Source organism: Thalia democratica, chromosome 9 (assembly GCF_965202585.1).
Source record: "Thalia democratica chromosome 9, ktThaDemo2.hap1.1, whole genome shotgun sequence".
Classification (NCBI taxonomy): domain Eukaryota; kingdom Metazoa; phylum Chordata; class Thaliacea; order Salpida; family Salpidae; genus Thalia; species Thalia democratica.
In genome coordinates, this window is record NC_139173.1 from 27,933,613 (window position 1) to 27,948,375 (window position 14,763).

Here is a 14,763-nt window from a genome sequence, read left to right on the forward strand (position 1 = left end):
AATTTATTATTTTTATTGTCACTGTTACCATTAACCTCGGTCAGTAACTTTCTTTTTTTTATTAATTTATTTTTAATTTTTATATTAGTTATTATTTTTTTTTTTTTAATTTTTACTATCACTGTCACCCCTAACCCTTACCTTTGGTCAGTAGCTTTTTTTTTAATTAATTTATTTTATTTCTTGTTAATTTTTTAATTGCAATTTTTACGGGTTTTATTTTTCCTATCACTTTTACCCCTAACCCTTACCCTTATTCAGTAACTTTTTTTTCTATTTGTTTTTTTTATTTATATTTCTTTCTATAACTTTCTTTTCTGTTTTTTTTTTTATTCTCATGCAAAAATTACACTATGTGCAAAATTGTCTTTGTTCAATTTTGTCCCCTCATGCAAATTTGTCTTCCTGCAAAACTAATTTTGTGCAAATTGACCCTTTATGGAATTTGTCTTTGTGCAATTTTGATCTGTTCCCATCCTGAGTAGCTTAACTTTGTGGCAACCCTGTAAATAATCAAATTTACGGGTGCACGACTATTCAAATTAAGACGATTCAATTTCTTTAAAAAAATTGAAACAGCCACAAATAAAAAAGTAATGTATATATATCAAATATAAAAAATACATATTTAGGTCATATAAGTCATTTTTTTTTCTTTATGCAAAACATTAAATATTTTTTGAGATATGGCTTAAAAAAAAATAAAAAACATAGTTAATTTTAGTAATTTTAAAACATTTTGAAAAAGAATTAGATTTGGAAAAAAAAGGGGCTTGTAGATATTAATAAGACCTACATATGTATTTTTTATTTTTTTCAAATTTATAACACTAATTGAGATATAGTCTTTTAAATATTTCTAAGAATTTGAGTTGTCCGAATTTGAATAGTTATGTAACTCAAATAAACTTTACATATGAAGTTGTTCAGTCAGTATATTTTATTTTGTGCTTCTCAAAGCTTGCACAGAAACTTTAATGGATAGTAAAAATATTTTTCAAAGGTATATTTTAAAAATCTATTTATTAACTAAAATTTAAATTTTTTATACTAGGTGTATTTGAAAATTTTTAAAAGTAAACTATTTTTTGTTATAAATGTATTGAAATATATTTATTCAATTTATTTATTTTTATTTATCTAGTAATCATTTTGTTTTAAACAGTCGCTTGTTTTAGAGAAATCAGGGAAACAAAACAAACTTAAATATTAGTCTGTCTACAGGGTTGCAACTTTATGAGTATAAAAAAAACTGTCCTGGCTGACTTTAAATTGTGCTGAGTCATCCAAAACTTTTATTAATTCTTTAAAATGGAAATATAACCTTTTTAAAAGAAAAAAAAAAGTTCATTAACAAAGTTAGTTATCAATTAACAAATATTGAAATTAAATCTCATACAAAATCTATAAAAAAACTAGTTTGAGATTTTCAGATATCTAAAAATTATCTTAAGTTTTTTATGAAAAACAAAACTATCCTGAGTTTGAAAAAAATCAAAATTTTCTGAGTTATTCTGAGTCTGTGGCAACCCTGTACTTAAGATTATTAACTTTTTATGGTAAAAAACACCAGTCTCACAATCTATTCAACAATAAACATTTGCTGTACAAAAGTGAGTGTTACATCATGTTTGCTAAGAAACTTGAGAGCTAATAACATTTAAAACTTAATTTCAAACAGGATTGCTTTTTTTTTTTGAGATTTTTCTTCCAGGTCTTCTTATCTTTTTATTTACTTAATTTTTTTAATTCATAACTAGTAAATGTTTAAAAAAATTTACATAAGTAATATGTAATATTATTTTTTTTAGTATCCCTAGATGTTTTTGTAGATCTTAATAGTTTTGTTAGACATAGTTTTTTTTTAATTTACAATGACTTATTGTGAGTTCACACTGGTGACAGTGACCACACAATTGGATCACTGATGTTTTTTTTTGTCTGCATTACTTGCTTAAGGATTTGAGCTCATGATTTTTCCACAATTTGTGGTTTTTAGTGTCAAGTATTTAACCTTGTGAGTAACCATCAGCCAAATGATGTGTCACCAAGGGATTTTTTTCAGTTAATTAGATAGTTTTTCTTTTTTACTTTTTAGTTAGTTTAATCTTAATCTTAAAGAGGTAGGTAGAATTACAGGTGATAACAAATTAAAAAAAGTACTTTTTTTTCAGTTTATTTTTAGTTTAAAGCTAAGTTTCAGGTTAAAAACAGTGCTGAGTAGTACAACAGTGTTTAAAATATACTGTAAAGCACTTAGATAAGTTTTTAATTAAAAAAATTTTGATAATCACAAAAAATATTATTTGATGGGTAAATTATTTACCTTAAATCTTTTTTTTTTTCTTTTATTAGTTCCAATTGAAAAAAAAAATATTTTTTAAAAAATCTTCTACAAAAGTAATTTCCCGAAAGTGTTAATACTAATGTTGTTTCAAAGCTGAAAGATCTGTTTTAGTTACATCACGGCATGGTTTTAGTTTTAACCAGTTAGCATAAAGGTTATAGAGCAGGGGTTCCCAACCAGGGGTGCTCGCACCCCTTGGCGATGCGAGGCAGCATTCCAGGGGGTGCGAGATGGCTTTTTATTTTTGTATGATAAATAAGGAGATTTTCACTCTGATAAAGTTTATAAAGTACACTTTGCTATAAAAAGAAATTGGCGCTAATTTTCTGATTAAATTATTTTTTTTAATACGTCATAGAGCAAGAGCGCTTTTCTAGAAGTAAATTAAGTTTACTAATTTCATTTAATAGCTGTTACTTTAGAATTAACATTTCAGTAAAGCTTTCTTAGAGTTTTACACCTGTGAATTTTAATCATGTATTCTTTAAATATTTAGTTTTTTTAACTGGCCATTAGTTGTTTAAAACAGTTTATGAGCTAGCATCTATTTTAATAGAAATACGTAGATAAAAATTAATATCTTCAGCAGGTTTTTTATTAGCTGTTAAGAACAGGTTCTATTAAGTCTATTACATTTATAAGGTAATCTCTTATTAAGCTTAGTTGTGCAGAAAGTGGTGCTTAAAGATTTAACATCAGTAAATTGTAAAGTTCACAGCAATTACTGTATGTTATACCATTTAAGAAAACTTGTTTTTAGCTTTAGTGAAACCAATTTTTATATATCAGCAAAAGTATTCAATGCATCATCTTTATTTCTATCATTTCCTTTTCTGAACTTAAACCGTTTACCTTTGTCAATCTAGTTTTTTCTATTTATGTTGTAAGCATACAAACTTTTTTTGTATTTGCTTTTATACATATCTTTTTACAATTTATTACTAAATATCTTTTAATTTTTAAAAATCTTAACGCAAACCTTTATTATTTTGAAACCTCGTAGCTGCTAATAGTTTCTTACCATGTGGCGTATAACGTAGCTAAATCAAAAAAGCCTCATACAATTGCTGTAGAGTTGATAAAGCCGTGTGTGATACAAATGACAGAAGATGTTCTGGGAAAAGAAGCTTCAAAAAAGCTTGAGTTAGTGCCCAAAATAGCTTGAGAATTATGCATGGACCCTTTTCTCAAAATGCAGTTTGAAAGCAAAACTCTTGAACAATATTGGTAATGTTCAATGAATATGTTTCCAAAACTTGGTGAAAAAGCACTAAGTACTCTCATTCCATTCACGAAGACTTACTTGTGCGAGTCTGGATTTAGTACTCTTTTGTCAATAAAAACTAAATCAAGAAACCGCTTGAATGCACAGGCAGACATGAAGATTGCAATCAGCAACAAAATGCCACGTTTTTAGAAAGTTTTGTGCAACAAACAGGAACAAAAAAGTCATTAACTTTAGAGTAGATTTAAAGTTAAGTTCTTAATCTTTTCAAAATAATATTGCATGAATAGAATTTAAGGAATTTGTTAAATACCTTGTGAGTACAACGACGTGTCATTTAGGATTTTTTATTTAATATATAAGATTAGTTTAGTTTTTTGTTAATGTTAATTGAATTTTTTTTTTGCTTTTTATAAAGATAGATTTTTTTTTCGTTTAATTGAAAAGTAATAAACTTTTTTAGTTAGTTTAAAAAGAAGCATGTAGAATTACAAGTGATGAGCTCCAAACTCACTTGCTTGACCTTCAGAAAATTTTTATCGTTGCAGAGGGAAGAGTGAGTTCTGATGTTTTCTACCTTATAAAAAATAGATAAAACTTGTTCGAATATATTCTGTTATGTTATTTAATTTCCAAGTATTTTATTTTTGTTAATATAGTACACTACCATAAAAATTAAAATACAATTGTTAATTGTAGCAATCAATTATTTTATTAACAAATTATTAATAAATAGTTATAGCATATAGTGTTAGGGGTGCGAGATCAAATTAAGAGACTTTAGGGGTGCGGGGCATCAAAAAGGTTGGGAACCACTGTTATAGAGGAACGGGTCTAAATTGCACAAAGATAAAATTGCACGAGGGGACTAAATTGCACGAGAACAAAATTGAACAAGCCAAACTTGCACGAGGGAACAAAATTGCACGAAGACGATTTTGCACCAATGGTCAACTTTGCACGAGTAACGTTTTTGCACGAGAGTAAAGAAATACAGAAAGAAAAAGAAAAATAAACTAAAAAACGATTTGATTAAAAAAAATTACTGATCGAGGGTAAGAAGGTTTTGTGGGTAACAGTGATAGTAAAAATAAAAAATTAACTAATAAAAGTTTGAAAAAAAAAATCATAATTAAAAAACAAAAAAAAAAACCGACCGAGGGTAAAGATTAGGGTAGGGGTAACAGTGATAGTAAAAAACATGAATAAAAAGTAAAAATAAATAAATACAAATTAAAAATAAAAATAAAAACAAATAAACAAAATAGCTTACCGACCGAGGGTAAGGGTTAAGCTTAAGGGTAACAAAAAAAGTAAAAAAATATTGTCTTTAATAACAAATTTAACAAACAAAATAAATATTCAATGCAAAATTGTCTGCTCGTGCAAAAGTGTCTTAGTGCAAAAGTGACCCTTCGTTCAAAAGTATCTTTGTGCAATTTTATCCCTTCGTGCAAAATTATTTTCGTGCAATTTTGTACGTTCGTGCAATTTAGACAGCTACCCTGATTATAGATAACTATATGAGACTTGCATTATTGTTTAGTCTAACGAGGTTTTCCATGATATTTGCTGAGTCAGCATTTTTTTTCTTAAAATTTATACCCTTATTCCTAACCAACCTTGCCCAAACATACTATAAAATTTATCAAAAAGCCATAATGTCCCACATATTCCATCTAAGGACCATCAGCATAGAGCCTACAAATCCCAACTCAAATAAATAATACAATTTATCTTAGGCTTATCATTCAGCTTTTAGGTTCTGTAGAAAATGTCATTTAAGAACAAAGAACAAAGATTAATTTTATTGTAAATTTTAAGTCATAAAAAATAACTCAAAGTTCCCCTTATTTTAGAATGATTTATTACCTTTTAATTGTCTTTTGAAAAAAAAAACTTTCAAAAGCTAAAATCGTTAAAGTTTATCATAGTAACACTTTAACTTTAATAAGTTTAGTAACATTTTAACTTAATAACAAAAAAAAATAAAATAAATAAAATTTGAAACTCCTAGATTGAAAAAAACATTAAAATACTATTACAGTAATGTCTAGAAATGATAAAATGTTAAAATGACATATTTAGTTATTAGTTAACTAAAAAAGTAAATTGAAGCAAAAACAAATAGCAATTTTTTTTTATGTAATGAATAATTTTTTACTTGGTTTTTCATTGTTCTAAATGTCAAATATGTGGGGTCTACCATAAAAATGTTCCTTACGAAATATACATGTATGGCAGTTGGAAATATGCAGTGCAGTCAAGCATAACATTCAATGATAGACTGTCTTTTAGTCATTGTTTTTATTATTGTGAGACCTCCAGTAAGATTATAAATTAGTTATTGTTGTACATTTTTGCATACAAATAAAAAAGTTCTTTGAACATGCTTAATTACTTCAAGTCTTCTTGAGTTAGATTTAAATATTCTAAAGTTCACATTGTACTTGAAGTTTTTAAAGTTATATGCAACAAAACTCAGCTTAAACTTTAACTATTTTCAGGTGATTTATAAAAGTTCAATATTTTTGAAATATATTTTTTATAATAATACTTTGTAGTTTTTTTTTAGAATAGACACATTGCTCAAACTGTGGTGTCTGTTTTAAATAAAGTAGCATCTCGTGCAGGGTTGCCACAAAGTCAGGAAAAATAGGAAAAACTAAAAAAAGGACTAAAGTCAGAAAAAATGGGGGTTTTGAAAAAAAGTCAAGTTACTTGACAAAATTTAAAAAAACGTCAGATTGATTCTGTTTAAGTTTACAAAGTTCTATACTTTCCAAAGCCTTGAAATGGTAAAAAAATCGTAAATTATCCTTTATAAAACTGCGAAGTTTTTATATTGATATATTGAACAGATACCTTAGTTGAACAAGCAGTTTTTGTGTGCTTTTCAGTATTGATGATCTGTGGCAAGGACACTTCCACAGTGAAATTTTGATATATACACAAAAGTTTATCTTGCAGAGTTTTAGAATATAAGTGTTTTTGTTTAAGTAAATAATTAAGTTATTTATAAATAAGCACTAAGTTTAGTATTTTATGTAACAAGTTGATGTGTATACTTTACCTCTTAATAATTGTATAAACCAATCAAAGTTGTTTAAACTTAAAAATAAGTTATAAGAGAGGTATATGCCGGGGTTAATTTTACTTATTTGTATTTTTTTTGTAGAAAAACTGAAGTTTTTAAATTAAATAAAAGTAGATTTATTTGTTACATATTTTATAAAAAATGATGAGAAGAAATATAACATCAAAAGCTTTAAATAGTTTTAAATGTTTGATTATGTATTTTAGAACAAGTTTAAATTGAAGAATTTGCTTAGAAAAGTTAGGAAAATTATTATAAAAAGTCAGGAATTTGTTCTCAGCTTGATCTGTGGCAACTCTGCTCGTGTTTAATTATGAGTTATAAAAATCATTTAAGCATATTAATATACCTTGGCTACAATGGCGTCTTTGTAAACAAAAATTACCGGTCCCTTAAGAAACAATTGAATTAGACAGAGATAGACAAAAATAAGCTACTATAAACTCAAAATGGTAATAAGTCTCACATCATTCATAATGACAATAAGCTACACACTATTAATAATAGTAGCCCACAAGATATTCATAGTCAACAAACTATAAAAGATGTAGACAATGTTTTACAGGGTTTACTATTAGACAAAATTCTTTGGGACTTATTTTTAATAAAAAAGACATAGGGGGTCAGCACAACCAACATGTCTTTGAAGGTAATCCAAGTCATATTCGTTCAATCAGGGTTGCCACAGATCAAGCTGAGAAAAATTTCCTGATTTTTACCTGACTTTTTACAAAAAATTTTCTTACTTTTCTAAATCAAACTATTAATTTAAACTTATTCTAAAAAACATAATCTATTACATGAAACTATATAAAAATTTCAATCTTATTTTATACGGGTTAAAACAAAAGTGTTTTTTGCTGAATTTAATAATTTAACTTTTATTACATCACTTAAACCATCTGTGTATGATTCAGAGGTGTGTTTTGACTGGTTTCCTGTTTTTACCACCATCTAGCCACCATTTTTGGGCTTCATTTATTTTAATCGCCAATTTTAATGCCTCAATTATTTACATAAACAAAAAAACTTTAATTCTAAAGTTATGCTAGACAAACTTTTGTGTATATATCATAGTTTCACTATGGAAGTGTCCTTGCTACAGATTATCAATACTAAAAAGCTTACAAAAACTGATTGTTTAAGTAGGGTAGTTGTTCAATAAATTAATTAAAAAGTTTTGCAGTTTTATAAGTGATATTTCATTAATTTATACCAGATGAAGGCATTGGAAATTAAATAATTTTGTAAATTTTTATGAAAATTTTGTAATTTTAGTCTAACTTTAAAGGAATTTTTATTAATTTTAAACATTTGAAAGCTCTGGAAAAAAAGGAATTTTGTAAATTTAACTGAAAAAATCTGACTTTTTGTTTTTACTTTGTCAAATTTCCTGACCTTTTTAGACTTTTGTCATTTTCTTTAGTTTTTCTCCTGACTTTTCCTGACCTTGTAGCAACCCTGTTCAATACTCACAAGAGATTCAGACCTCCAAACTTAGCAAGAGCTACAAAACTTGTAGCAACAAAAGAAAAATATACTAAGCAGTAAAGTAGCCAGGTCAAAATTTGAAACTTATATTAGATATTTTGAAGTTGCTGATGAAGAGCAAAAAAAAGGCCTCCGGTTTTTTTTATAGTAGTTTTTGATTAATCTTGGTACAAGGGGCCATAGTTTTTTTGATTTCTTCAAAGTGGCCATTTAAATAAAGTTTGGGAAACCCTGGTCTATCTTCAACTACAATTTTTTGTATAAAATAAATTATCTGCATTTTCATAACATAAAAACAAGTATAAACAAAGGTGTAGTTAAACTTACTTAAACTCATTATTACAACTCACTGGTTTATAAATTTGTACAGCAATTATGAGTGATAATTTAAACATGAAACAAATCAGTCGTTTAACTGACAACCAAAACTGTGATGAAGCCAATGTGAGACTGCTTTTAAATAAAGTTTATGTTGTGAATGTCAACAAAAAAAAATTAATCAAAAGATCTTTGTACTTTCGAGCTTTTTTCGAAAGTTCTTGCAAAGTTTTTTCGCGCTTCTTCGAGGTCAACTTTGAAACGAGCAGAAAAGTATTCAAGCGAGTGACGCGCTACATTGAGAAGGGCAGCCTTCGTTTCGGCAAAAACAGCCTTTTTGAAATTTACAAGCTCGCCGCCCACCTGCAAATCCCTGGTTTGCAACAGCTCTGCCTCGACCGTTTCGTTTTCGGTTTGACCGCCGGCAACGTCGAAAACCGGTTGAGATCGTTAGAAAAACACGAGTTTTTGGGCGATGGTTTCAAACGGGCGGCTTTGCAGCTCAAAAGGAGCGGAGCGCCCTCGTTTTCCGGAATCTACTTTTTGGCCGTTGAAAAGAGTCGGCAGCTGAAGATGTATTGCACGAAAACCAATTCTATTCACGACGTCAACGTGGACATTCCCGAAAAGGAAAGGTACGAGATGGAAAGGTTCGGCACAACGCTTGCCATTTCTTATTCGTAAAAGCACGCGAAGAACGAAAACTCCCTGCTGCTGTACGACGTGGTGTCGGGGGAAGCGGAGCAGATATCAACCGTGGCGGACGACGACGTTTCAACGGACGAAGAAGATTCCAACCAGACCGTCATTTGTTCCAGCGACGACGGGCTGTTTGTTGTCAGCGTCGCTGAGTTTTGCAACGTGGCCAGCTGGCTGTCCCTGTCGGTTTTGGAGAAAGTCGGCGGGAAAGTTGCGTTGTCTGCGAGCGTAACGTTCCATCAGCCGTTCAAAGGAAAGTGGCCGGTGTTCGGCAGGATGTACTTGCTGTTCGCGCAATATGCCCATGATAAAATTTTTGTTTTTTACTGCGAAGACAAATACGAAGACATGAAGCACAAACGAATAGAAATCACAAACGAACTGTACATGATGACGATATGTGTTAACACCTTGTCAGTTGTCAAAAACGAAAAAGTTTTAATTGAAAACCCTACATTTGACAAAATGTTGACAAACCACCATCTAGCCACCATTTTTGGGCTTCATTTATTTTAATCGCCAATTTTAATGCCTCAATTATTTACATAAACAAAAAAACTTTAATTCTAAAGTTATGCTAGACAAACTTTTGTGTATATATCATAGTTTCACTATGGAAGTGTCCTTGCTACAGATTATCAATACTAAAAAGCTTACAAAAACTGATTGTTTAAGTAGGGTAGTTGTTCAATAAATTAATTAAAAAGTTTTGCAGTTTTATAAGTGATATTTCATTAATTTATACCAGATGAAGGCATTGGAAATTAAATAATTTTGTAAATTTCTATGAAAATTTTGTAATTTTAGTCTGACTTTAAAGGAATTTTTATTAATTTTAAACATTTGAAAGCTCTGGAAAAAAAGGAATTTTGTAAATTTAACTGAAAAAATCTGACTTTTTGTTTTTACTTTGTCAAATTTCCTGACCTTTTTAGACTTTTGTCATTTTCTTTAGTTTTTCTCCTGACTTTTCCTGACCTTGTAGCAACCCTGTTCAATACTCACAAGAGATTCAGACCTCCAAACTTAGCAAGAGCTACAAAACTTGTAGCAACAAAAGAAAAATATACTAAGCAGTAAAGTAGCCAGGTCAAAATTTGAAACTTATATTAGATATTTTGAAGTTGCTGATGAAGAGCAAAAAAAAGGCCTCCGGTTTTTTTTATAGTAGTTTTTGATTAATCTTGGTACAAGGGGCCATAGTTTTTTTGATTTCTTCAAAGAGGCCATTTAAATAAAGTTTGGGAAACCCTGGTCTATCTTCAACTACAATTTTTTGTATAAAATAAATTATCTGCATTTTCATAACATAAAAACAAGTATAAACAAAGGTGTAGTTAAACTTACTTAAACTCATTATTACAACTCACTGGTTTATAAATTTGTACAGCAATTATGAGTGATAATTTAAACATGAAACAAATCAGTCGTTTAACTGACAACCAAAACTGTGATGAAGCCAATGTGAGACTGCTTTTAAATAAAGTTTATGTTGTGAATGTCAACAAAAAAAAATTAATCAAAAGATCTTTGTACTTTCGAGCTTTTTTCGAAAGTTCTTGCAAAGTTTTTTCGCGCTTCTTCGAGGTCAACTTTGAAACGAGCAGAAAAGTATTCAAGCGAGTGACGCGCTACATTGAGAAGGGCAGCCTTCGTTTCGGCAAAAACAGCCTTTTTGAAATTTACAAGCTCGCCGCCCACCTGCAAATCCCTGGTTTGCAACAGCTCTGCCTCGACCGTTTCGTTTTCGGTTTGACCGCCGGCAACGTCGAAAACCGGTTGAGATCGTTAGAAAAACACGAGTTTTTGGGCGATGGTTTCAAACGGGCGGCTTTGCAGCTCAAAAGGAGCGGAGCGCCCTCGTTTTCCGGAATCTACTTTTTGGCCGTTGAAAAGAGTCGGCAGCTGAAGATGTATTGCACGAAAACCAATTCTATTCACGACGTCAACGTGGACATTCCCGAAAAGGAAAGGTACGAGATGGAAAGGTTCGGCACAACGCTTGCCATTTCTTATTCGTAAAAGCACGCGAAGAACGAAAACTCCCTGCTGCTGTACGACGTGGTGTCGGGGGAAGCGGAGCAGATATCAACCGTGGCGGACGACGACGTTTCAACGGACGAAGAAGATTCCAACCAGACCGTCATTTGTTCCAGCGACGACGGGCTGTTTGTTGTCAGCGTCGCTGAGTTTTGCAACGTGGCCAGCTGGCTGTCCCTGTCGGTTTTGGAGAAAGTCGGCGGGAAAGTTGCGTTGTCTGCGAGCGTAACGTTCCATCAGCCGTTCAAAGGAAAGTGGCCGGTGTTCGGCAGGATGTACTTGCTGTTCGCGCAATATGCCCATGATAAAGTTTTTGTTTTTTACTGCGAAGACAAATACGAAGACATGAAGCACAAACGAATAGAAATCACAAACGAACTGTACATGATGACGATATGTGTTAGCACCTTGTCAGTTGTCAAAAACGAAAAAGTTTTAATTGAAAACCCTACATTTGACAAAATGTTTTTGTATATAGATCATTTTCAAAAATGTTTTTATGACGAAAAAGAACAAAAGCTGCTGATGGACGTTTCTCTCGCTACGCCGGCCTTTTCCCCCACCGGCCTCCCTTTAGATGTCAGCGATTCACCAATGTTGTTTTTCGACGTCAAAGAGCAACGGTTCTACCTGAGAGAGCTCAGCATTCGCAAGTGTTTGTCCCGACTCTTCAACTTCTCTTATTTTGGCTGCTTGCACAGAGTTTTGCTTGCGGGAAGCGTCTTGTACGCGTTTTACCCGGATCGGCGCTGGACCGACGGTAGGCACGTGAGCTCGGAAGGTTTGGTTCACGTGGCGACGTTTCGTTATGAAGATTGCAAAATAAGTGGCGGGAAAACTGTGTTGAAAAGCGAAGATCGGCGGGTTGTTTTCGATGAACTTCCTCACATTGAGTCTGTTTGTTTAGTTTAAAGGTGTTTTTTGGTATATAAAATAAATAGTTTTGTAAGAAGTGTATGACTACGTGTGGTGTTAAAATCTGAATATTTATTTAATAAATAAATAATAAATTTTTCTATTTAGCTACTAGAACTCTAAAAACTAAAGTAACCCGTTTGATAAAAACTTACAATTTTTTTCATGTTAATATCAAATTTGTACAAGATGTAAGTTTTTTAATCATTCTGTCTTTTTTAACATTTATTTTCAAACAAAAAAAAAAAGTTTATAATAACTTTTTAAAATTAATTTTTGATTATCATGAGATTTTAAAGTAAAAGTTTAGAGATAAGTGTTTCCTATTTTGAAAAAGTAATTAAAACGCCTCGTTCAGTTCAAGTCCAGTGAAAATCAACGCTTCAAGGTATAAATTCAAAGGATCAGATATATAAAAACTTTTTGTTATTAAGAACTTTAATAAGCGAACAGGCTGGTAAATGAAATATTTTATTATTTATACTGAACTGCAGATACTTTATTAACTATCTTGCAGAAAAGCATAAGAATTATGAAAACTGGTTCATTGTTTTAATGACATCAATTAAAATCTATAATCAATTTTTTCACTATTTTTGAAGAGGTATTATTTAAAAATTTGAATAATATTTATTACAACAATAAAATAAATAAACAAAATATATTTATAATAAAATATTTGATTTTTCTAGTTATCTAATGTGTACAGATTTTAGAGTAAAAAAACATTAACTAAAAAGCAAGTGGCTAAAACGGTATAACACTTCCTAAGGTAAAATGCTTTTTATTTTATATAATATAGAAATTTATTGTTTAATTCTTTTTACACAAATGCGTAGTGTTTTTTTAAACAGTCTCTTGTTTTAAAACGATGGGTCGAACGACAGATTCTATAAAAATTGGTCATACCTATGATAATTGACTTTTTATGGTAAAAGAACATCAGTCTTATACTTAGTCACGTGACTATTCACATTCAGACAGTTCAAATTTCGACATATTAAGTACTTTTAAAATGTTAAAAAACGATATCTCCAAAAGTATTTTGTATACGAACAAAATATAAAAAGCAGTTGTAGATCTAATAGTTAAGATAAAGTGTAATGTATGGTAATGGAATGTTTTTTTTATTTGTGCTACTCATTACCATTTAACACTACCTTAATTAGTTATTGTCTTATAATTACTAGGTGCTGAATTAAACTTGATCAGTGACTTTTAAATATTACCTATTATCATTGGTTGTTATTTCAGACTACTTAAATAAACAAGGCAGTACAAATTGAGGTGATGAATCTATTCTAAAATGAATCACAGCAAAAAAGTATAAGCAATAAATTAAAAATACAAATTACTTTTATAAGTCAACTTAAAAACATTATCAACTTAATAATAAACCAAGCTTTCTTTTTCCCGCAATCAACCTCGGCATTTCCCGCCACGAGTCGGTCACGTGATTCCCGCCGCTCACCACCATTCTCCCTTCGAATACGCAGCAGGCCGCGGCGAGCCTCTTCTCCTTCAGCGTTTCTCTTCCAAGCCCCCGTCTTCGTGTCGAAAGTGTTATAAAAACGATATACATACAGTTTTTACTTAAATTAAATATATGCATTTGATGTTATGATAGTATTTGAAATAAAGTTTTCAATAATTCATCTGCTAAGACGGCTAAGTGCTCATAGACTATGAAAATCTTTTGAATTAAAATAAACACTAAGTAAAGTATTTATAATTAGAACGTTTATATAATACCTACTTTTTCGTAAAAAAATAAAGCGTTAGTAGCTTTTGTATTTTACGCTTTATTTACAAATTCTCAGATCTTGGCAACTGAGGCAATTTTGCTTAATTTTTAAATTTTTACATGATTTGTAAACAAAATAAAAATATTCTCCATCTTATTTTTCATTTGTTCATAATAATATAAACTATGTTAGTTTATTAAACACTTTAGTATACATATTAATTTATATTTTAGTTTTCAATGTTTTCTTTATAAAGCATTTTTTTGTCCCTGGTGTAAAAGTCCCTGCTATCTATTTTTTACAGTTTCTATTTTGTTTACTGAGCATGCGCGAGCTTCGTGCGCTTTTCTTAATATTATCTATTTAGTTTCAAAACAAAGCCCACAGTAAACATTCTAACCCTTACTCAGGTGTTGTAAAAAACAAAAGAAAGTATCCACCTGAAGATATACATCTGTTAAATAAAAAAATTCAGTCTCAGGATAACTTTCATTGTTAATTTGTTTCCCTCAAAAGAGTTTTAACATTTTGAAATCTCAGGACATTTTTTTAAAAGTTTTTAACAAGATTAAGTATATTTAGCTTCATTATTTTGTTATTTTATAAATACTTATGTTAAAAATCATTAGCGTCTTTTTGGATCACATTTTTCGAGATCACATTTTTGTTGAAAACAATTTTCTAGACAACATTTTTTAAGTGTTCCGTGATTGGCTTACTAAAAGGTTACTAAAGGTTAAAGTTAAATTTATTTTATACTTCCAAACAAATATATGATATGTAAGCAAGTTAAAATAAATATTACGATTTTAACGTTAATAGAAAAGTAAACAAAACAAAATTTAGATAATCAGCAAAAGATATTTTATTAAATAAAAATTACAAA